We start from the raw sequence: 25827 nt of genomic DNA, 5'->3' as shown, positions 1-25827 counted from the left end.
TATTAGGCCAATAGCACGGAAAAAGCCCACCACTGCTATGACCCAGGACGTCTTTTCTCCGCTGATTAGGCGACACCACCATTCCTCTTCATCGTAGAACTGCAGATTTCTGAATAGGGGACCGAGATGTAGTGTGCGTGCTGTCAGCACGGCCGGGCAGTTCATTAACAGGTGCTTAATAGTTTCCACCTCGTCCCCAATTTCGCAGAATCTGCACCAGTTTTCCTCCGACTTGTTGTTTCTTAACAGAACTTCCTTTGTATGAATAATGTTCAATCGAATTCGCAGGAAGGACTCTCGTATTTTTTTGTCAGGACATTTCGACAAGTATTGTTTAGTAGAATTAACTTTCTGCCAAATTGAGGGTAGGTCGGATATCAGTTTCGAGGTCGATGCCTTCTCCAATGTGTCAATCCAATCTTGCTCCTTAATGCGCACTTTCACCTTTACCAGATTGTTAATGAGTTTGTCACTGGAACTGTTTGCCCAATCTAGGAGGGTTGTCATTCTTAGTGACCAGTCCAGCAGCATTTTGCACGACCCTGTTATTATTTCTTGACGTATTTCCTTTAGTATCAACGGCGGAGAGGGTAGTAGCATTTTTCGATAGAGCATGATTTCATTTCGAGCCACGATGGAGCTCAGCGATTGCAGTGTCAACTCTCTCCTTATTAATACCATTGGGAGCGACTGTGGCAGATTGAGCAGGTGTTTCCAAAAAAGTCCCTCCACTTTTTCCCAAAAGTTCGATGGTAAATTGGGTAGGGCTTCAACTCCATACGTCAAAGTGGGGACTACCTTCGTTCTGTAGAAGGTCAGGACTGGCACTAATGTGAAACGGCCGTATTTGTTCGCTACCACTCTTGCCTGGGTTACAAGAAGGCGAGTTTTAGTCAGTATGTTCTCTTGCATTGGACTTCTTTTAAGCTTTTGTTTAAGATAATCCCAAGGTACTTGAAGTTAGTCACTTTTTCCAGCTGTTGGTTGTCTACTGCCCAGACGAATTTCTCTGCATCACGCGACGATTTTCCAAACGTCATTATTTTGGTTTTGTCGAAATTCATCTGGAGATGGTTTTCTTTGAGATAGGCATTAAGATTGTTGATCTGTCTCTGGAGGCCTATAGGTGTAAGGTCCATGAGAATAATATCATCTGCATACAGCAGGCGCGCTATTTTGCTTGTTCCCAATGTCGGGGGAAAGCTTCGTACTCTCTCCTCGTATTCCTTGTTATCCGCTATATAGGCGTTATACAAGGCCGGAGCCAAAGGGCAGCCTTGCTTAACGCCTCTCTCTGTCTTGATCTCAGAGGAGAGACGGCCCAGATTGTTTAACCGTACACGCATTGAAGTTTCTGAGTACAGGGCCTTTATTGGATCCAGAATCTCAGATGGGCAAGCATGATGATATAATTTCTCCCAGAGTATCCACGATCCACACGGTCGAAAGCCTGGACCAAATCAATAAAAGCCATATATATCTTAGGCCGTCCCTCTGAAACCTTGGCTTTCAGTGTGCTCAGAGCCAATATGTTTACCGTCGTGCCAATGTTTTTCACAAATCCTCCCTGTAACGGATCATGGAGGGCTGATGTAAGTATCCAAGATTGAAAATTGTCCAACAATAGAGCTCCAAAAACTTTGCCTATGGAGTCTAGCAGCGCTATTGGGCGATAATTCGATGGAGTGTCTTTAGAGCCCTTTTTAAAAATAGGTACCACTAGAGCTTTCTTCCATGATAGTGGGATCTCAGAGAGCTTGACACATGCCATAAAGACCTCTTTAATGAAGATTGACCATGCTTTCAAATTTGTTTTCAGATCATAGTTCGTGATGCCATCCGGGCCGGCAGCTCTAGAGCTGTTAAGTTTTTTGATTTTCCACTCAATCGTCTCGATATCTGTCGGAACTGCCCACACGATCTTTTTTGTCTGCTGTGCTGGAATAGGTAGGTTTTTAGATGACGATGGAATCCCATAGAGGTCTAGGAAGTGAGCTACCCAACTTGCATCGCTTATTGAGTTTTGAAGGGCTTGATTCAGGACTTTCGAGTCCCCCTTAATTAGGGACCAGAAGTCTCGCGCGTTCTTACCACAAATAGTTCGTAACATGAGCTCAGCGTCATCTTGAGCACGCTGGTATTTCGATGACCTTAACCATGATTTGTAGTTGATCGCCGCCCAAGTTGCTTCTTCTTTTTTCCCTGGAGAGTCCGAGATAGCTGCTGCCCGCTTCAATTTTCTCAGCCTTTTTCTGCGCTCTACTAATTGCAGGTTGAATACGTGATTAAATGGCTTTGCTATTGGCTGCTTCTTTCCTTTGTTACAGGCAAATGTTGAGAGAACTGAGACATAATCTGTCGATGCCTTGGCCCCAATAAGGTTCCCATTTTTCTCTTCTTTGTACAGATGTGTCAACTGAGCTATTGCAGATACGGACATCTTCAGCCGTATGCCACTTTGGTTAACTTCTAAATTTGCATTTGTGTAGCGGACTTCTGCTCTTGGAGAGGCCCAAGAAAAACTCACGATGTTATGATCACTGTATTTGGTCCTGGTCACTTCAAAGGATTCCATTATTGCTAAAAAGCTCCTTGATACCTGGATGTAATCAATGATGGCCGTTTGATTATTTCTCTCCCAAGTTGGAATAGCCTCTGCCTTAGGGGCTACTCTTTGTAGCAGATTATGTATGTCTCTAGTCTTTATTAGATTTGTCCATCTGCGAGATCTTTCCGTAGCCGAATTTAATCCTTTGGTTAAGTCGACGTTCAGGTCGCCAACCAAGATCGTGTAGTTGGCAGTGCTCGAGATTAGATAATCATAGATAATCGTCTCCATTTGATTGATGTAATTATCACAGGTCACCCGTTTAGGGTTCCAATAGGTGTTCACCAGTAGAATCTCACGCTGCGGGGCCTTATCACCCACGTTGCGGGAAGTGTTCCAATTAAGGATTACCGCTAATATAAACTCTGTTGTTTTGACTATCTTTTTCAGGTAAAGGCCACTTCCCGATCTGATGGCGATAATAAGCCCTGATCTGGGTCTGCCCATGTTTTCTTTAAGGGCCGGCGAGTGAATCAAATGGTAACTGTCCAAAGTGGGTTTTTCCCTTAACCAAGTTTCTTGCAGACACAACACATCGAAACCTGTAAGGTCGACGTCTGACTCCACAGTCAGATGTTTGTAGCCTCTAGTGTTCCAAGACCCTAGTTTTAGAGAGGGGGGATCCCATATCGACGGTGCCTTGGTATCCCCAAAAAAGTCAGTGATTAATCCTTGTGGTGGCTACTTGCTTCTTTGTGGACCTCTGCAGGCTTATCTCCATTTTGATCATTGAAATTCAAGGGCTGCAGATCGCGTGGAGGCATCTTGCGAACCCCTCTATCACTCAATTGATGTTCAACTAGATGGAAAATTCGACGAGTAGAAGGTATCGACTTCTCGTCTTGTTCCCATTCCCTCTCATTTCTGCTTCTTCTGGTAGATAGTTGCTGGAAACTCTTTCTTGCTAGTGGGGTGTCCTCTAACTTGCCAAATTTAGTGAAGCCCCCCTCTTCGCTTCGTAGTTCGTGTCTTTGCGTGATTTGCGAGATCGGCCTTTGGCGACCGTAGTTTCGTTCGTTCACCTTATAGTTTGTCGCTTTTCGTGAAGCACCCTCTTGGGATGTTTTGGGCCCCAGAATGCCGTCCGTGACATAGAGCAGCTCGAAGCCCAATTTCAAGAGGTTAGACCTTTCCCCCCAAATCTGTTGCTGTGTATAGTTTGAGTCAATATGGAGATACGAGCTGTCTTTTCTTCCATTGGGATTTGGCTCGAGAATGTTAATCTCCTTTGTGATGTTGATTTGTGAGAGACGAGCCTCGCTAAATAGTTTTGCCAGGGCTCTACGGTTCAGGGTCCAACTGTCCTGTTTTTCATGGACCCTTTGGAGTTTGAAGATCCTGGTAGTCTTTTCTTTTTTTCCTGGAGGATCTAGATCCCCAGCTGCTCTTCGTGAGAGCCCCTCCGACCCGTCTCCCCTTTCGTTCCTCCTCTGCTCGTGGACTCGTGATTTATAATGCGGATTTAGAATTGCTGTGGAAGCTCTTCCAGCCTTTGCTCTCTCTTTACGGTCTCTTGCTTCCCTCGGCGACCTCTCTCTTAGAACTACAGGAGTTCTTTTGTTGTCACTATCACACTTTTTCCTGGTAATAGGCCGGGGGGAGCGCCTTTCTTCCATGGGTTTGTGTGAGAATGTATCCTTCTTGGTTCTCAGTCCCTCTGGACCTGTCTTAGAGGTCTGGCTCAAGTTCCTCTTGTTCTTTGCCCGAGGGGTGCATGTTGACGAGTCCATAAGGAGGGCTTTTGTTTTTGGTTCTTCCGCAGCTCTGTTTTCACGAGTCTCTGGGGTTTTTCGTTTTTGCTGGATTGGGGGCGACAGCTCTATCTCTTCCTCTTCCACCGAGTATGTGCTTAGGTCGATAAGATCAATTGAGTCTAAGTCGCTAACCGACTCCGAGTCAGGGGGATCCTCCTGATTTTGATCGGCTGGCTTTAGTTTGAACACTTTTCTATTTTGCACTGGCGGTGGGTCATTTGCCATCCTTGATTCTCTTGTATTGTTCGGTTTCAGCTTTGCTGTTTTCCTCGACTCAGTTGACATTGGTTTGGCCGCCCTCTGGGCTTTTTTTCTTCCTTGGGCCGGATAGGGAACTCCTACATGCTTAAAGATTTCAAAAGTTGACGGGATCCGGAAAGCTGCAAAATTGGATCCCTTCTCTGCAGGTTGAATCTGACCATCTTCCGGGAGGTCAAGAACTACCACACCGTTTTTCGTGCCTGCTGAGTTCTTTGTTTGCGGGTTTGTTGACACTGCCTCGATCCTAGGGGGCTGGGGGAAGATTGCATTTTCCCTTATGGCCCTCAGCTCAGCTGAACTGCAGACATCCTCCGTTGTTTGGGACTCCTGATTACTTAAGGAAACCTGTTTGGGCACCATTGACGTGTCAATCAGGTCCCCGTCCGCATGTTGAGGTCTCTTATTACTCAAGGGATTTTGAAAGTCAAGCCCACAAATCCTGTGGGCCAGCACGAAGCCCTCCAGATAGATGAGTTTAGAGTGCATCAATGCTATTAGAGTGTTTTGATCTTTAAGAGTTTCGTGGATCGATTCGTACAGCTTCCCAAACGGAGCCAATGCTATCGTGACAGTGGACAAGATCGTCATTGGGTCTAGCTTTTTCCCAGGTGTTTCTGGCATCGGTTTGGCAGTTAGTTCGCTCCTCCGTCGAGGAAGCACAGGGGAGTTCAAATGCGATGCGTTCCCGGTGCATTTATCTAAGCCGCTTCCTAACCCTGTCTCCTTGACTCCTTTAAGTGAAGGGGGGAAAATCGAATCAAGAGGCGGCAGAGGGAGGAATGATTTGAACGACGAGGCTGCCCCCTCTTCCGAGTCAGGAAGGAGCGAGGGCTTCTCCTTCCTCTCCCGCGAGCCCCTCCTGTCCTTATCCTGAACTTCCTGGGGCTGCCGACCGGGGTCCTGGGTTTAAGCAGCTAAAGAGCACTCTTTTTCTCTTGGTGCAACTTCCAGAACGTCACTTATCACTGAAGGAACTCTTCTCGCATCCGGACCAGCCTGAGTGTCTCCTTCCTCGCCAAGCCCAAACTCAAGCCCTGGTAACAACTTACTGGGAAAGACATTTGCCGGCCCGGTGGGTAGCTTCGCTACCCCCGTCATGTTGATAACCTCTTCCGCCTGAGGTTTACGTTTGGGAGGTAGAATTAAATTTGAGAGATGTAGGGCCGTGTCTTCCATTATGGCCAGCAGCTCCGCGTCAGAGAATTCCTGCTGTCCCCGCCCCTCACGGCGCAAGTTTTTGCCAAAAAAGTCTTTGAGGGTAATCATTGCATTTGGGGGATTCAGATGTTGAGTTTTTTTCCCTCCTACTCCCCCTCTCTTATACGGAACTTTTGGGCGCGCTGGTCTTTTGGGGAGCGTTTTCTTTAAATTCCCCTGTGTCTTTAGGTGAGCAGAGGGTTCCGTCCTCCTTCTATCAGATAGAGGACTCGATGGTAGGATGATCACAGGAGAAGCGATGGGCAATGGACTTGTGATCGGCTGGGACAGCGCTACCGGGCTAAAGGAAGCTGTGGTAGCCGAGGCGCTGTGGTCCTGGGGGTTTAGAGAGTCTATTAAACTGGCCTCCCCTTGAGGCGACAATGGTCTCACCCTGTCCGCTGGCACCAGACTCTTCAGGGAGGTAGAGGGACTAAGTTCTATAGCTACGGAGCTAGCCTCTAGCTCGATTGATGATGTGGGAGGGGAGATCTCCTCGCTGCCTGGTGGTGTTTGCAGGTTGTCCATTTCCCCCATCGTGTGTATCATTATATTCACTTGTTCCCCCCCCATAGAAGGCGTATCGGGTGGGCCTGCCCCCAAGGTCCCCTTCCTCCCGTTGGCGTCCACTGGCTCTCTCTCCGAAACGAGCGGGCTTAGGTGGTTCTCTAGTCTAATGGGGGGGGTTCCAACCGTGGGACTTGGCTTGTCTTGGGTGACGCTTGGGGTTCCCTGGTTCCCCCTTTTACCACATGGGGCAAAGTTTTAGGCGTGGGTGTTTCGTTAGTCATAGAGAAGTCTATAACACCCTTCCCCGAGGTGGAGGTTTCCTCCCCCCTCCCCTCAATCGTGAGGAAACTGAAGACACACTCTGAGTGTTGTGATTGAGTCTTTGCATTATTCGAAGATGTTGGTAGGGGGAGGTGATGATGTGTATCCGGCGAAAGGCCAGATTCTGTTACCTGTTCAGCTGCATCGGTAAAACTGCTATTTAGAAGCTCTGGACAACGCTGCTTCTTGCTCCGTAGATTTCTCGGCTCGGGATCATTCACCGATGGTTTCCTTTTGGCTCTCTGCACCAGCTCAGACATGGTAAGAAAAGCCCTTCCCTCGACACTCGCTGATTGCAGAACTCTCCTTCCTCCTCCGGCCGACCGCGGACTGCTGACTGCCCTTGTCAGTCCCTTCGCGGTCCGCTTCGCGGAGGGTAGTGGTTAAGTGCCAGAGGCTCACCAGAGCACACGCCTCTCAGCACACGCCTCCAAAAGAAATTGAGAAAATACTGCGCTCTCGAACAGCGCTCACTGCTCACACTGCTGACTGCCCTTGTCAGTCCCTTCGCGGTCCGCTTCGCGGAGGGTAGTGGTTAAGTGCCAGAGGCTCACCAGAGCACACGCCTCTCAGCACACGCCTCCAAAAGAAAGTGAGGAAATACTGCGCTCTCGAACAGCGCTCACTGCTCACACTGCTGACTGCCCTTGTCATTATCAACTGCTGAAGTAAGAGAAAAATACACCACATACATGTTTGCTATTTTTGTGAGTCTCTTTAAATGGCAAAAGCAGTTGTAATCTTGCCTGTGTCCTTTGCAGCTGGGTTCCCAAGACCTGTGTGTATCCAGCTCTCTGTTAGAACAATTCCATCCTCAGTCAGTAACTAATCGGTAACGCTAAGCTGGACATAAAGATGGAGTTTTTAAAGAACATTCCACCATCATCTCAGAAACTGACCAGTCCACATTTTTAAGAGCATACACAGAGCCTGACCAAACACACTTTAATAAAAAATGCTGCACGGCCTTTTAAGGATCCCTTCATGGCAATGAGCCCAATCCACTGTCTCATTGTACCTGTCACCTACACTGGAAGTGCCTACTACTGATCTTAAATAAACAACTCCTAGGAAACCAAGCCCCATATGGGCAGGTGTCCCGTCTGTGGCAGGCTTCTGGAGAAGTGGAGTGGACATGGCCACCCCAAAGACAGCAAACAAGTTAATATCTAGAATGTGTGTACGAGGCTCTATGTGCAAGACAGATCCCACCCCATCGCACTATATAGTTATGGCACAAAATACTCCTTATATCCTGTAAATAATGCATGATACTTAACCTACTCTTTCATTGCCATGTTACATTTCTTCAACACCAGAAAATGCCCTCCCCTTAGTAGGAGACTCGTTTTTGAGAAATGAATACCAGTTTAGAGCAATACCACATATTCACAAGTTTTTGTGGATACAAAATCTCTAAAATCTGGACATGACAATGATGAGATTATTTACGAGTTATTGAAAGATGCATTTCATACTACATCCTACAGGAGACAAAAATAATGACCCATGAGCTCAAAATGTATGTTTTAAATAGCATCATTTTCACAAATATGTCCAACCTTGATATAGAAACAACTAGAAATAGTACACAAAACATCAGTTTGGATTCCCTAGACCAGAATGAACAAATGGACAAGTTAATAGATGTATGTTTGCTGTTATACACAGCATAAAAGGCAAGTATCCAAAAAAAACATATAACATTGAAACAAAAGAAGCCTCCAAGTACATAAATGATGACAATCTTATCACTGCATCCGCGTGGAATGCTATTATAGACATTCAAAACATTGCAGACAATTTAACTGTAGAAAAGGGGGCTAAATTATACCAGGGGTGGCATTTGATCTGAAAAGAAAATTCTTTCAAACTCCCACACTTTTGTACATTGTGGGATATTTGGGTAATCCAAACACGGACTACCTTGTTCTCCCTGCTATAGAGATGCTCAACTTCCCCTTACTAAGGAGGCCAAACAAGGCTGTTTTGGGGGATGTTGGTGGGACTCTTGTTCAGAGAAGAATTGCCTACAATTTCATTGTTGGACTGGCCATGAGGGTGGCCCCTGACTAATGTGCAAATGGTTGTTTCTCCTCTCTGAAGGGTAAAGTGAGATAACACGTGATTGTTGAGCCTCCAGAGTATAGGACATTTCATAAACCATGTTATTTTAACCTTGTTCATCCTCATTATAGAGTCTTACACACTGTTGTACATTTTGAAAACCTATTGCTGGACTGCTCAGATATTCTACTTTTAACTGCGTGTAAGCTATTTTATCCCAAATTTTAAGCATAAATGGTCCTTTGGTAATAGGGTGATAGTTACCAACTTCTGCTGGATCAAGGTTGTCCTTCTTCGATAATGGGGTGACCCAGGCCTCCTTAATGTTTTCAGGTACATAGGCCTCTTGGAAGGAGCGATTTATGAACCTTGTGACCCAGGGAACTAATGTGGAGATAAACTCTTTAAACAATGTACTGGAAATATATCGCCTCTGCAGGAGGTGGGTTTTAGTTTGTGGAGTACTTCCAGGACTTCCTCGTCTGATACTATTTTCAAAGTAAAGTGTACTAGATCAGGGGCAGGTCCTCTAGCCACGCTTGTAGTAAAATCTGCAGAAACTGACAGTTTTACTTGGTCTCGTATTTTGTCCTGATGTTTACGTGTTTTATCTGTGAAACAATCATGGACATGTTGGCAAGAGTTGTTATGTACAAGTGTAGAGGGGGTAGTAGTGTGTCCTTTTAGTTCCTGTAAGATTGACAAAAGCTCCTTAGGCCATAATGTTGCTGCTAAGATCCGAGTATTTAGATTAGTTTATTTGGCCATAAAAATCAAAGATTTAAAGATGTTAGCAACCTGTTTGTAGGCATCATGATTAGAATCTGCACAATGTTTTCACTAGGCACGTTCCAATTTTCACTTCCGTGCTCTGGCTCGATTACCTCAAGGGTGAATGGAACATTAATGGTGGTAGGCTTTCTCTGATGTGAGAGTTTCTGAGGGGATAGTGTAGCAAAGGCCTGGTCAAGAGCCTGCCTTAAAGCAGACAAAAGTCTTCAAGAGGAATATTTTCCTCAAGCAACGGTAACAGGGGAGTAACTAGAGCACAAAAAGCTTCATGAGTAACGTTCTGAAGATTGCGAGATAGGGCAGGTGAGGGAGACTGCTGAGTGCAGGTTAGTGAAGCCTTGTTGTTGATTTCAAAGAATACAAAGCAGTGGTCAGACCATATGCATTTCTCGACAATAGTATGAGAGATAATTAAGTTTTTAGATAAAACCCAGTCCAGGGTGTTACCCTGAAAATGAGTGGGCATCTTAAAATGTTAGACAAAGTCTATGGTATGAAAAGACTCTAGCAGTGATGATGCCTCCAGATCTAAGGGAGAATTTCCCCAAAGATTAAAATCGCACAGGGTAATAATAGCTGAGTGCAGCTTGCAGGCATTTCCCAAAAAAGCCAGTAATTGTTCCTTGAACAAATGAGTCGGCATAGGTGATCTGTATAGTAGTAGAACATTTAAAGTTGTAATAGGATCAGTACTAAGTTTAAGAATGAGGGCCTCACAATGGTCCAATACATGGGCATTCAAAATATGTACTTTGATAAAAAATTAAAAAAATCAGTGCTACACCACCTCCCCTCTTGTCAGGAGGATGGAGGTATAAGTGTAGGTTATTGGGTGGTGTTGCCAGCTATAGGTAGTATTGAGCAGCATCGTGAACTCAGGTCTCAGTCACAGCAAGAAAATTGACTTTGGTCTGAAGAATGAAGTCTGCCACTTCAGGCCCGTGTTTCACCAAGGAACGTGTGTTTAGTAACCCACAATTAAGTGTGCACTTATTAGGATAGACGTTTGGCATATCAATGCCAGAATTATATGTAGGTGGAGCGGTAATGTGAGGCTTCATATGTAAGGGCTTATCCGGATAAGACATAGCAGAAGCTGTTGATATTATATGGTCAACAGGTGCAGGTATGTGGTTGCCAATCAGGGTGCCATCCACATTACAAGCGTCATCCATAATGGTATGTAATCTAGCCCTACAATTTCTCTGGATGATGGAGACCAGATTTCAGCGAGATGCCATGATATCAAGGAAAAGAAAAGTGAATTGTGCTGCTAGGAAGGGTTGGGGGGCAAGATCACTCACCTGGCCACTAACTGCCACAAACTGTCACAAATGCGCCAGCGCTGAGGCACCTGACGTGTCAATAAGTACTTCCGTAACACCAACATTTCTTAGGGAATTGTAGTTCTTGGCCTAATCAGCCCATATGTAGCACAGACCCAAGGATGTAAGGGAAAAAAAAGCTTTTAGGTGTCATGATGCCTACCCCTGGCCATCTGGACCAAGCCCATCCGTCCCGGAAGCAGGCATCCAGACATTTAGTAAAACCTCAGAAGCCCCGGCTAGGGGCTATCTGGGTTCAGTCCTGGTGCCTTAGGCGCCATGCTCATAGTCATCACTTACCTCAGGCAGACCATGCTGCACATGCATCCAGGCCAACGTGAGATCTGGAAGGGACTATTTTTCTGCAAGGACTATTTTTTTACTCAGGTGCGGTTCTAGGGACTTCTTACCTGGGACTACTTTTGAGGCTATTTAAACCACGCGCAGTCTACAACACACGCTTCGCGTTATTCTGCATTCTGCAGCGTAACACTCACCGTGCCTGCGAACCTGCATCCAGTCTTCTGCCACGCCCGCCTCGCATCCGGAGCTCCTAGAAGAAAGGGGAAAATAGGAGAAGAGGTTAGGTTACGGACATTAATCTAATTCCTTACCTGATTCAGGATCTGAGCCTGAAGGGACATTACTTCGACACGCGTCGCTTCGCAGCTGCAGCGCCGCTCCATTCTCACCAGTCCACAGCATCTTCGACTTGGCGCTGCCTCCATCATTTTCTTCGCCGATCTTCAACACCTGGGGAAAAAAGACAAAGGAATAGCGAGGTGAGCCTAGAGAGACTACAAAGACAATCATTTTACCACAAGGCTTACCTGATTTACCACCGGAGGCATTATCCTTCAATACGCCGCATCTTCTTATGCCGCATCTATGAAGAAGGACAAAACAACTTACCTGAACGCCACCAGCAACCTCCAGACAGTATTTGTTGCCGCAAAATCACAAAGGGGTACAAGAGTGAGCATTGGACATATTGAACTCTTTAAACTTGGTAAACTCTGGAGTCAATAATCTTCCAGAACTCCAATACCCCAAACCCGTGAAGTAACTGGTATCTACGCGCCCCTGCAAGCCACGCAGGATGGAGAGCTCATCCATTAAAAACATAAGGTGAGGACACTAAGTGGGAATATCGGAGGTGGCCAGCGGAGAGAGTGGGAGAAGTGGGGAGGGGTCTGCACTCAAATCCATGGGACTAAATCCCTTTCTCCATCTACAGGAGAATATTCCTATGAGTCAAGCACACGAGACTAGGCGGGTCGTCCAGTCAGCCATCTTTGCCCTATGCTTCACGTTGGTGGAGGCTGCTGCTGTCCGGGTTCGATAGATGCCCCTGTGGGAACCAGGTGAGCGTAACATTAGGAAACAAATAGTTTCTTGCACGGCTTCGGTAAGGCTCTCCCTATTTAAACATGCCATTAAAAAAATATTTTTCAGAGGTTCAGTGATCTGCTAATCCGCTAAAATAACTAAAACAAAATGCTAAAATACACAATGCTAAAATAACAACACAATTCTATAAAAATAGTCCTAAGAAGGCTACCTCTTGAAATACAGTATTTGTGCAGTTACACAAAGAGGTTTGCAATGAGAGGCATGGGTTGGTTTAAGTAGACCGCAACAAACAGTTGCTGACGTGCCTGATGTGTCAATAAGTACTTTTGTAGGACTTCAATGTCCTATCGAATTGTCGTTCTTGGCCTACTCTGCCCGTATGTGGCACAGGCCCAAGTATTTAAGGCAAAGAAAAGATTTTAGGACACAAACCGTTTCTTGCATGGCTTCGGTAAGGCTCTACCTATTTAAACATACAATTTAAAACATTCTTTTTACAGAGATTCAGGGATCCATTAATCCACTAAAATAACTAAAACACAATGCCAAAATTCAAAATGCTAAAATAAAGATACAATTCTATTAAAATACTTCTAAGAAGGCAATCTTTTGAAATACAGTATTCCCGCAGCTATACAAAAAGGTCATCTAGCCACATTTCAAACGCTGCCCACTGTAACACTGATATCTTGGCCTGTCGAAGTACACCCAATTTGTCAAGGTTATATGTCCCCTCAAATAGAAATTGTGTTTGTCTGTTTTGTTGAGTTAGATAATCCCAAGACAAACTGTTAAATTGCCAAAACATAGCATGGATGGGCAACCCCTTTGGGGGTTCCTCTGCCTGCTTCGATTGCAGTTTTCCCATTGTTCCTTTCCCTATGTAACTCTGCTTTCATTCATCCCTTGCCCCATTACCCATGTGCCCTTGTTCTACTCATTCATTTGACTCCTCTCCTTCGTGGTCCTCAGAGCGTAAAAGGGGTTCATAACAACCAAAGACACTGATACCCGCCTTGGGTGGAGCAGGAGCTCCCTAAACACTGCAGGAGCAGTGCCTTTCCTTCCTCTGATTGGCCCGAGCGCCTTCATATTGTGAGGTAAGCCTAATGGCTCAATCTCGTTTGGAGTTCCAACCAGCTGATCTATCCGAAGGCAACGCGTCATAATGCACCCTCCTAGCAAATGCTGCACACCTAATTTGAGGCAATTTGTTTTTATCATCACTGTAGTGCCATTTGTGGCGGATAGCATGTTTTGTCCCATGCCTCCATTACACACCACGAGCGTGACCACAGTGAAAGATGGCCGCTCTCTTCTGTGAAGCTGTGTCTTCAACCCATCCCTCAGGAAGACCTGCAGCACGCACACGGATCGGCTGCCATATCTTTTTTAGCACCAATCACCAACCGGCAAGCGAAGCCGGCCCAAATCAGCAAGGCCCGCAAAATAATGCTCATTTCCAGTCCCAAGCCTGAAAACACAGATACCCACCTTGGGTGGAGCAGGAGCTCCCCAAACACTGCAGGAGCAGTGCCTTTCCTTCCTCTGATCGCCCCCGAGCGCCTTCATATTGTGAGTTAAGCCTAATGGCTCAATCTCGTTCGGAGTTCCAACCAGCTGATCTATCCCATGGCAACATGTCGTAACGCACCCGCCTAGCAAATGCTGCACACTTAATTTGAGGCAATTTGTTTTTATCATCACCACAATCCTGTTTGTGGTGCATAGCATGTTGTGTCCCATGTCTCCATTATAGATCACGAGCGTGACCACAGTCAAAGATGGCCGCTCTCTTCTGTGAAGCTGCGTCTTCAACCCAACCCTCAGGAAGAACTGTAGCACGCACACAGATTGGCTGCCATATCTTTCTTTAGCACCAATCACCAACCAGCAGGCGAAGCCGGCCCAACTCAGCAAGGACCGCAAAATAAGACTCATTTCCTGTCCCGAGCCTGACCACACAAATACCCACCTTGGGTGGAGCTGGAGCTCCCTAAACACGGCAGGAGCAGTGCCTTTCCTTCCTCTGATCGGCCCGAGTGCCTTCATATTGCGAGGTAAGCCTTTATGGCTCATTCTCGTTTGGAGTTCCAACCAGCTGATCTATCCCATGGCAGTGCATCGTAACGCACCCTCCTAGCAAATGCTGCATGCTTAATTTGAGGCAATTTGTTTTTATCATCACTGCAATGCCGTTTGTAGCAGATACTTTTTGTGTCCCATGCCTCCATTACACACCACGAGCATGACCACAGCCAAAGATGGCCCCTCTCTCTGTGAAGCTGCGTCTTCAACCAACCCTAAGGAAGACCTGCAGCACGCACACGGATTGGCTGCCGAATCTTTCTTTAGCGCGAATCACCAACTGGCAGGCAAAGCGGGCGAACTCAGCAAGGCCCGCGAAATAAGGCACATTTCCTGTCCCGAGCCTGTCATGAGCCAAACAGAGCACAGGGCCAGACACTATGCCCGATTTATACCAGGGTGGGAACTACACCGTTATCCCAATCACCCACCAAGTGATCTGGCAAGACTTTAAGATCCCTAAATCCTGAACAACTAGCACCAACACACCTTGTCACTGTACTTACCAACGCCAGCTTGCACACTTAATTATTTGTACAAACTCATATGCATACAGCGTTTACCAACCAGTCATAAGCATCACCCTGTGCAACCTATGCTATTGTGTAATCATGTGTGTTATCACTGCCAAAATGTGCTACATATATTAATGTATGAAAGTCCACTGTTTACTTACGCTGTACTGTAACTACCCTGTCTATGCCTCTGCTCATATTACTGCCTCTGATGCATGTACCCCCATCTGTGGAATCAAACTGTATCACAATATGTCCATAAGCATACCTCAGCCAGAAACCACGCGCCGTAATGTGCGCTTAAGTACAACTAGCAGCTGAACTTTTAATGCAACACCCACCCTCTAGAGCCATTACATCAGACGTGTACGCCCTCTCACCCCCAGTTCGCTACAGATCATAGCACCTACCTTAATGCACCTAACTTTCAGGTCTTTAATGCACATAAGCTTTATTATTAAGCACTGCCACTACAGATTCATAGTCAATAATCCACTGAGCCTAGCCTACTGTGCCCATTTCATTGATGCCTACTGTAGCCTAATGTACCTACTCTGATTTTAGCCCACTGTTTGCCCCCGTGCCTATTTGAATTTAGGCTGCTGTAGCCTATTGTGCCTACTCTGAATTTAGCCCATTGTATGCCCACTGTGCCTATTTGAATTTAGCCTACTGTAGCCTAATGTGCCTACCCTGATTTTAGCCCATTGCAAGCCTAGTGTGCCTATTTGAACTTAGCCTACCGTGCCTACTCTGATTCCCATTGGAATTAGCCTACTGCAGCCCACTGTGTCTATTTCCTTCCAGCCTAGCTGAGTGCCTCACAGCCTGTAGCCTGTTAACATACACTTGTCTATTGAGCATTACCTACCAGACACCTGGCAACAGCCCCCCCATAGCGGTCAAGAGAGCTCCTCATAACCCCAACAACAAATCCCTAGCCACCCCTACCATTATGGAACGCCCTGATCCGAATCCTTCAAGTGGGCTTCAAAGCCATCCTTGTAGTCTACTCTTCAGAAATTCTAGACTCCGAGCAAGACTCACAAGACTAGATGAGCCCTTGACCAGATCCTTACCTTCCACCAACAAAAGATCGAATAACCAGAAGGTAAACATCACTCCCCTCAATATCCTGAGGACTCCAACTATTCCTACTAAAATAGAACCCACCCACCCTACTGCAGCAGCCCCCCTCTGAAAGGAGGATTAATAAATGCCAGATCCCTGACTGCACATGCCACGGACATCTGCGACTTGATATTGGTCAATAATCTGGACTTTCTCGCCATAACAGAGGCTTGGTTGCACGATGCAGCAGGACCCCTACTTTCCCTAGCAATCCCGGATGGTTATACTATTCTGAGACAGGACAGGACCAATATGCGCTGTAGCAGCATTGCTTTCATCGCTAAAACCATCCTAGGCATGAGAATTAGTAAGCAAAAAAATGGGGAAATGGCACCAGCTTGATGTCACTCCGCACCCAGGGACGGGTATGGACTAAATAGATTGGGGTGTCGCAGACTCAGGAGGGACAGAGGTCAGAACCCCACCTCTCAAGATTGGTGTATGAAGCACACCTCCAAATATTGATTCTGCGCCACACATAAGAAAGTACACTTGAAATAAATGCTTCTTTAATAGTCAGAAACATGGTCACGGAAATTAATCGCATTTATGCCTATAGGTGACACGATAGATTATTGCCTTTTTCAAACCAGGGCTTGCTGTATCACATAAATATAATAACACATAACAATAGTAATGAATGGTTCAGTCAGTGTCATGTTTTTAAATATAGAAATGTTAGACAGAGAAACGGGATGCGGAAGGATTCAAAGGGGTAAAGAAACATTGCAAACAAAATGTTTAGAAGCACATCTTATTTGGTACAAAGATTAAAGATGTGAAGTAGACAGGTACGGTAAATACAAATTGAACATAAAGATCGAAATAATAATAATGAGAACTATGACTCACGCATTAGTAGAAAATCTGGCACATCAACGCCTCTATTTCTGACATTTTTATATTGTGCAATTGCTTGATGTTGTTCAATCAATGGTGTATAGTATGTGCGAAATGCCATATTTTATGCTTGGTGTTATATTACGGATTGTGATTCTCAAAAATAGTATGAGATGAATAATGGTGAGGTGCATTCTATAGAGAAAATAAATAAAAGAGTTGCTTTGTTTATGTATATTTATGTCAATCCATTACCTGTGTAAAGTTGGCCTTTGTATTCTGGCATAATCAGTGTTCAACGTAATACCCGGGCTCAATCCCGCTGTAGGAAAAATAATGATAAGAACCTGGTTTTAGTTGGACATTCCCTGGGGTATGTCTGCAAGCCTAAAAACACCCATGCATAAAGGACGTTTATGTTTCTCAACAATATCTGGAGGAATCACTGTGTATCACTGTGTAAATTAGGCTCTACAGATATATAGACAAAGAGCAATATCATTGTGAATAGCAGTCTGTGTATGCTTGAAAGCAAAACAATTGCTGTTGGTGTCTGGCGTGTTACGTCTGAGAAACTTGACTGCACACGCGCTCTCGCGGCCGTGTGCCGAATGTATACTGAGGATCAGCTTCGCATTGGTGTCACAGTTAATGTTCATCGTAATACGCCAGTTTACTGAAGAGAGCGGTTCCTTTGAATGCCGTACAGGTTCCCAAAGAGCATTGTATAGAAGTACACTCGTAAAAAAAGAAAGAGCGTGAACCACAACATACCTCTAAGTGCAGGCCTGTGCAGCGTGTCAGCTGTCGACCATCCCAGGGATGTACCGGCGTTTCGCTAGTGTCCTATAATGTTGTGCTGGCTTGCCATGGCAACATCTGGAGTCCCTCTTCAGTTTCCATCCCCTGACTTAGATGGCCACCATATTTTAACTGGTTTTATTAGTGTTTTGCGTGGTGTATGTGAAACTTAGTAGAACTATTTCAAACAACTACAATTATGATGGCATCTATGGATAATCTCAAAACAAGATACTGTATTATAATGCATATATGTATGAAGTGAAAAGTATGTGCCTCACCGGTTGCTCATTGTGTTTAAGATTGTGCTTATAAATTATGTATAATTTGTAGTTTAATAATGTTAATTTGAACTTTTGATTTGTGTGTTCCTTAAGGACACCAGTCTATATATATCAGGGTTGTGAATTGAAATTATTTAAATATCTAATGTCACTGTTGGGAATCGATATTGTGCACAGAAACTGGTCACATTGGAGTTGGGATTACATCAGATCTCACCGGATCGGAGATATCTATCTTATATTGGCCAATCCAACGTGTTACATTTGGATTGTAGGCACCTGACAGTTGTGTCAGTGTGCGAAAGGGTGAACAATGAAATAAGGATTGAAATAAAAACGTTGAATTGTTCCAAAGCAGAAAGATACTTTACAAGAATTATGCTTTATAAAAAACAGTACATATCACTGTCCGTTTTCAGGCCTTGTTTCAGAGTTGGGAAATGGCAAATCAAGAGGTATTCTGCTTGTCGTAACATAATTTCAAGGTTGCCACCGCTTTTGCCAAGGCTGATATTTTTAAGGCCAATGAATCAAATGTCTCTCTTCTCATCCAATTGGTGTGCCTGTTGCCAATGGTTCGCTAATTGCAGCATTGCATTTTGGCTGCCAATTCCTGAAAGGTGTTCACGGATCCAAGTCCGAAGTTCCCGGATCGTGCTTCCGATATAGAATTGCATGCACAAATTATGGCGTATACCACACATTTTGTTCTGCAGTTGATTTTACACAGTAGTTTTTTCGTGTGCATACTGGCACATCGAACAGGTGACACATTTTCTGAATCCGAAGTTTTCCTTATTGAGCCAAGTGATGTGTTGGTTACTCGTGTCTGAAGGGATGAAAGAGGTGCTCAATTGGTTTCTTAAAGTAGGAGCCTTTTTGTAAATGATTTGTGGGCCATTTTGGAGGAGTCCAGATATATGTGGATCAAGATGCAGTATGTACCAATTGCGTTTCAAAATTCTTTTGATTGCAAAATGGTCATGACTGTAGGTTGGAATAAAACGCAGTCCTTCTGGTTTTCGGAAATGTTTAATCGGTTGATCTGTCAATGTCTGTGCTTGTGATAACAGTATAGCTTCTGCTCGCGCTTTTTTTATGTGCTTGGGAAGATAACCCCTCACTCTGAAACGCAAGGAAAGTAAATTGCATTCTTTGTCAAATTGTGCTTGTTTTTCACAGTTTCTGCGAGCACGGATGAATTCACCAACCTGTATGTTATTCTTGACACGTTGTTGATGACAGCTGGTGGCAAATAGAGTTGAATTAACCTCTGTGGGTTTTCAGAAGTTCTTGGTATGTTATTGATTGTTTTTTACATAAATCGTTAGGTCCAAAAAGTCTATTTGTGTTTTACTTGTATGTGATGTAAATTCAATTCCAAATGCGTTCTGGTTCAGACGATTGTTGAATTCCACAAACACTTCAATTTCCACATTCCTGGGGATGAGAATTACGCCCACCATAGCTTCTGACTCATGCGAAGCGCTCACCATCAATTTTCCTCTAGTTAATTCCCAGACATTGACTATCCACCTCATCTATAGACCTCCTGGACCCATAGGGACATTCGAAGAGGATTCATACAATCTACTCTCTAATAACCTCAAACTTTCCTCACAACTACTTGTCCTAGGGGACTTTAACTTAGGCTACAATGACCCTCTAGGCAAAAACACCACAACCATTGCCAACATTCTCTCTGATCTGGGCATAATTCAAAAAAACTCTGGAACCCACTGATGTCAAAGGGAGAATCCTTGACTGGCTAGCAGATTACAACTGCACCACCAACATCAAATCCATCGACCCACAACCCTAGACAGACCATTTGTCCTTCAAATTATTCACCTCTATACCACTTTCGCCAGTACCCACCATGGTCCCGCCATGTTCAACAAGAAATAAAAAGAGTATCACCAAGGATAAAGTGATTCCTGCAATCCTTCCCACTCTTAACCAATTAGCGGACCAATTAGACCCTGAAACACTCGTCGATGAGTGCAACAAAATCATGTTAACCCCCCTAGACAACATCGCCCCTCTAAAACTTTGAACGAGTAAACCCAAAGTCCATTTAAATAAATGGTTCATCCCCGAACTAAAGGAACTACGACGACTTAAGAGGGGTTGCAAAATAGCATGGAGGTTAATCCCTTCAGAAGACCACAAAAACGGAAATCTCCTCCCAATATAAGAAGGAAATCCACATGGCCAAGCGAAACTCATACAACAAACATATATCTAATGCTAACTCGAGTATGAGGAAACTGTTCTCCATCCTCAAGGAACTAGAGTCACCTATCCCCATTCCAGACACATGTTCTAAAGATAAAACATGGTGCTCTGAAATTCAACAAGCACTTTCAAATAAAATAACCATGCCCCAAAAGAAAATAGCTAAGAAAAAAGCCTCTCTCACTCAACTCTCCCAGAACAACAATCTGAACATAGACCCCCCTTCAAAGGAACAGGACCCAGCTGTATGATTTATGTTCTCTAAAACTTCTATCCTTGAGGTGGAGAAAGTCATCCTCTCCCTCAAGCCATCTAACTGCCAGGGTGACCTCTGCCCTGCCCAGTTTATAAAAGATGCCGCCAGAGATCTCTCCCCAGTTATATCAAAACGTGTCAATGACTCATTCATGTCCAGCACTGTGCCGACCAATTTTAAACAATCCTTGGTACTGCCTCTGCTCAAAAGCCAACCCAAGACCCACTTATACCCATTAACTACCGTCCCATCACGACAGTGCCTTTCTTGCTTAAAATCCTGGACAAGATTGCTTATAACCAAATACAAAAAGTCTTGGAACAACAGGACATCAATCAGGATTCCGACCCCAACACGGCACTGAGACTGCCCTCCTTGATTTGAAGGCACAAATAGATTAATTATGAGATAAAGGTAAAATGGCCCTTCTCTTGCTGTTGGATCTCTCAGCTGCATTTGACCTTGTGGACCATAGGGTCCTGTGCAGCCACCTAGATTCAGCCTCACACTTTTCGAAAGAGGCCATAACCTGGATCGAGTTTTTCCTCAGCGACAGGACTATGAGGGTGTTCTACCCTTTGACAGCGGCTGACCCGATTGCAATCATATGTGGAGTTCCTCAGGGATCTTGCGTCTCCTCTACCCTTTACACCATATTAACTAAGCCCGTTTTTCATGATCTGGATCTTCTTGGTATCACCTACACTAACTATGCCGATGATAACCAGATTCTCTGAATAAAACTGAGTTTATCATCCTGGGGACTCACTCTAACATAGAAAAGCTAGGCTAAGACTACACCGCATTTGTGATTGATGGTAACATTATCAAGGTGTCCAAGGCAGTGAAGACACTTGGCTTTTATCTGTACTCTACCCTCTGCCTTCGATAAACAGATGAAGTCCATGGCATCTGCCACAGCTTACACTTGCAAGCTTATTAGAGCAGGCAAACACTTTCTCTCAGATAACAACTGCATTATCTTAGTTAGAGCCTTGATTCTATCTGGGCTCGACTATTGCAATGCCCTCTACATTGGTGCCAACAAATCTATCATCCATAGAATCCAAATCCTACAGAATAATGCCTTGCGAGCAGCTCTTGGTGTGACCAAAACATCACATATATCCAAGATCAGGCGCTAAAACAACTGGCTGTCCACCCAAAACAAAATTTATTTAAAAACTACATCCCTTGTTCACAAAGCTCTGAACAATGCTGCACCAAGCTATCTTATGGACAAATTCCTAAAGAGAAGTTCCACCCATCCAGCAAGAACCCCCAATGCCAATAGCCTCATCATGCTTAGATTCAGGCTGACTAAGGCTGGGGGGAGCAGCTTCCAGGTGCGAGTGGCCAAATTATGGAATTCACTGCCTCACCCCTTACGTGAGGAGCAGCCCTTTTTGAAATTCAGATCCAATCACATCAATCTGTTGAAGGCTGACAATGACTAGCTCACTAGCTCTTACTCCACTCCTGTGACCTCCCAGTGTAGATATGTTATATACCCGCCTATTTGCTGTCCATCTATTCATATTCACCCTCTGACCAGTAATCCAATGTCCTTCTAGTGCTTGTATATAGTCTGTCCTCCTGCAACCTGTTATTGACCTTGTATGGCCTTTATATATTTTGCCTGTATGTAATCTTCAATGACTGTCTGCTTGTAATATGTAACTGTGTAACTTAAGCCTCACATACTCTGTACTGCTGCGCCCGGCTACCTTTGGGTTTGCTGCGCATTATAAGTCAATAAGATACACAAACATTCAGACTGCAGAGTGGCCCATGGCACTCTTTTGCTTGTCCCTATTTGCTCATGGGCTTTACTCTTCCACCCTTTCCGGATTCATTATCTTACCCCGTTCCAGGGCGTGTTACATGGCTCAGTCCCTAATCCTGATATTTAGCTAAATTAATCCTGGATAGATGAGAAACAGTACTATCAGGATCACAGTTATATTTAACTAACTAACTAAATAGGTTTTTATACAGCACACCACACATCCAAAAGTCGCAGGGCGCTCACATGGACAAACAACAAGAAATAAATCATCTCAGTGTAAGGGGGGTTGAAATATCACTTTAAATAAAGTGGCTAACAAAGTCCTTTCATATGGCAGATTGATCAGTAGTGCTTATGGTTGACCTTAGGCTTCAAAGAGGAATGTCTTATGATGCTTCTAAACTTCTGCAACGTTACACATTGTTTTAGATAAAGCAGAATCACATTTCACTTCTTTGGACCCCATTCAGCAATGCTAGCTCCGCCTAGTTTCTTCATGATTATGCGTGCCTAATTCAGTAGCTTCTGACTATTAGAACGCAGGGCGCAATTTGGTATGGCCATTTTTAACCTAGTTTTAAGATATTCCGGAGCATTGCCTGAGAGACATTTAAAGTTATAGCCCTTTAAAGTTTAGTCGCTGCTCTATAGAGAGCCAGTTTTGTTTTTTTCGATGTTCTGTAATGTGGATTTGATGACTCAACCCACAGACTGCCCGGACTGCTCCATTTTGTATGGTCTGGCGGTGCCTGATATTACCTTTGGTAGTTACTATAAAAAGGCTATTGCAGTAGTCTAACTTGGTGTTAACTATAGCTACTGCAATTGACACTCTATTAGCTTCTGACAAATAAGGACATATTTGCCATAGGAGGTGTGTAAGGAAGGCACATGACAGTTTAAGATATGACACATGCTTCTGAAAGGTTAGGTGATCATCAAAGAACACTCTGAGGGTCTTTACATGTTCAGATACTGGGATGTTATTATCACCTATTTCAAAGACCTAATAACAATTGTCCAGATTGTTCAGCCCGTAAGGTGCACTGATGATTTAATAACTATGTTTCCTTGTCGTTAAAGGAAAGGGAGTTTAGGGCTTTCCATTTCTGGATTGCCTCATAAATCCTATTAATAGTAGCCGATCATCTTAATAGACCCTGGATAGTTTAACAACTATCTGGGTGTCGTCGGCGTAGTTGGCGAATTACATGGCCATAGATTTTAGGAAATCAAATAAGCATTTGATATATATATATTAAAAAGTGGCAGAGACAGACATGATCCCTGGGGGACACCATGAGTGACAGGGACTTTGTGAGACTGTGAGGATCCCTTGGCTACACAAGCACTTCTAGGTCCAAGAAATGATTTTAGCCATGATACTGCTTCTGGAGAACAAAAGGCTATTTTCTGGAGTCTCTCTGCTAGAAGGTTATGATCGACCAAGTCGAACGCAGAGGACAAGTCCAACAGGAGCAGAAGAGCAGAGCTTCCTTCCTCTATAACTTCCGTTATACTGGCCTTCAGATCCTAGGGAGCTATATCGGTTCCATGGCTGGTTCAGAAACAGGACTGTTCATTTGCCAGGATGTTATTAGTTTCAACAAGTGTTTGGAACTGTATATAGGCTATTTTATCCATAATTATAAGTATAAACAGAATATTAATAATAGGGCAATAGCACATTCTTTAAAAAGTCTGGTTAGAAATATGTCCCCCTTAGAAAATGTGGGTTTAACCCCTTCAGTGATCACCAGAATCTCTTGTTCTTTCATTTTGGTGAAAGTGAAGAGTTCCATAATTTGAACAGGCCCCTCCAAAATTGGGTACACCAAGTCCTCAGCTAAAATCAATCATCATCTATATTTAATTTAGGTTTGGTAATAGAACCTTTAAGTTCTTTGAGTACTGAAAATAGTTGTTTTGACTTTATAGAGGACTTTTCAATTCTTTCACTGAGAGATGATTGTTTAGCTTCCAATTTGAGATCCTTGTACTCCCTGACCGCTATTTTATAAGCTGCCAGAGAAATAGAGGAGGGATGGTTACACCATCGGCTTTCACATGTTCTTTTATTTTTCCTAACAGAAGTTATTTCGTGGGAAAAACTGAGTTTATATCCTTTTTGTTTCTTATTTTTCACTGGGCGAAGAGGAGAAAGAATATCAAATGCTTTATTGGTAGCGTTTCTAAAGGAAGCAGCAAATTCTTCCAATGACAGTTTTCCACCTAGGGGTGGTAGCAAATGTTGTATAGTTGATTGGAAAGCATCAGCTGTAATATATTTTATATTACGCATTTTGCAGGGATGGCTTTTTCGTTTGGGGCTTTATAAAGTTTTAATGGTAATTCAAAGTGTGCCAAAACTTTTTCTGACCAGGGGCATAATGATACGTTCTGTAGAGAAGGTTCAATATTTTTTAGTATACAATCATGACTATTTCCAGCTTTATGAGTTCATTTGTCCACCAGTTGTGAGAACCCAAGAAGGCTAATGTTTGTATTAAAGATTTTACCTACATATCCTGCCGGTTGTTGGCCCATAGGTTGAAGTCTCCTAAAATGGCAACAGCCATAGTTGTTCCTCAAAGAGAGGGGTACCTCGTGGTGGTCTATATAGAATTATTAGGCTCAGAGTATGTGTTGGATCAATGTTAAGATGGAGTGCTTCACATAGGTCCAGTTGGGCGGAGGTGGAGATATAAAAGTCCAATGATGATCTAAAAACCTTTGCTACCCCTCACCTCGCCCAGACTCATGATCAGAGTCTAAGCATTTATAACCCTCGGGTGTGGTAAGTGCTATGGAGTGTAACGTTGCCTCGTGGAGCCAAGTCTCTATTAAAATAAGAAAATCAAAATTATTCTCCACAATGCTGTCAGCAATCTCCACTGCATGCACCACCATAGAGTGTGTGCTCAGAAGACCACATTTAATGGTGGTATTGTTTTACTTAATCTCTATAAATAAAAATGTAAATGTCCGTTTGATCAAAATCTTGAATCTCCGAAGGTTCTTCACCAATTGGTTTGAAATTTTGACACAATGTTGCATTTGAATAGGCGTGTGTTTTTATATACCTACTATACATAGAAGTCCCACTTGTGACAGGTAAAAACATGCTTTTTCTGAAAAACAGCGCCATCTGTTGGACATAAAAGCAACACCCGCTATACTAAATATTTTACGATTCCATTTCAATGTTTCCAATTTAGAATGGCTCAAATACGTGCCGAGGAAGCAGCAGAGTGACATGCAGCCAGACTTCAGGATGCACGGTTGTGAGCATGGCAATCGCGTTCTGCAGCTTCAGATCTGCTTCGTTCTCAACAGAATGAATGCGACAGGCTGAGAGTGGCTGAAAGACGTCAACAAGAAACATCAGATCAGCATCAAACACGACTCTGTGCTCAACAATCACGTGATTACAATCACCTTGCATTCCGTTAGAACCCAGCTGATGATTATAGTTTGAGCCGGCATGTTCTCATCGGCACCATGACTGAAGTGTGTCCTTATTGCAATGCTCTGAAATGTAATGGAGAAACAAAAGGAATGTGTTGCACCGCCAGGAAAATTAAACTGCCTCAACTTGGAGAATCGCCAGAGCCATTAAAAACTACTCACATGCATTGTGAAATTAAACATATTAGAAACGTGCGCTTTCTCTTTTCTTTCTTTTCCATTTAACCAG

The sequence above is a fragment of the Ambystoma mexicanum genome, chromosome 2p, assembly GCF_040938575.1.
Source record: "Ambystoma mexicanum isolate Mex_15411 chromosome 2p, UKY_AmexF1_1, whole genome shotgun sequence".
In the NCBI taxonomy this organism is placed as follows: Eukaryota; Metazoa; Chordata; class Amphibia; order Caudata; family Ambystomatidae; genus Ambystoma; species Ambystoma mexicanum.
Note: the sequence above shows the minus strand (reverse complement) of the source record.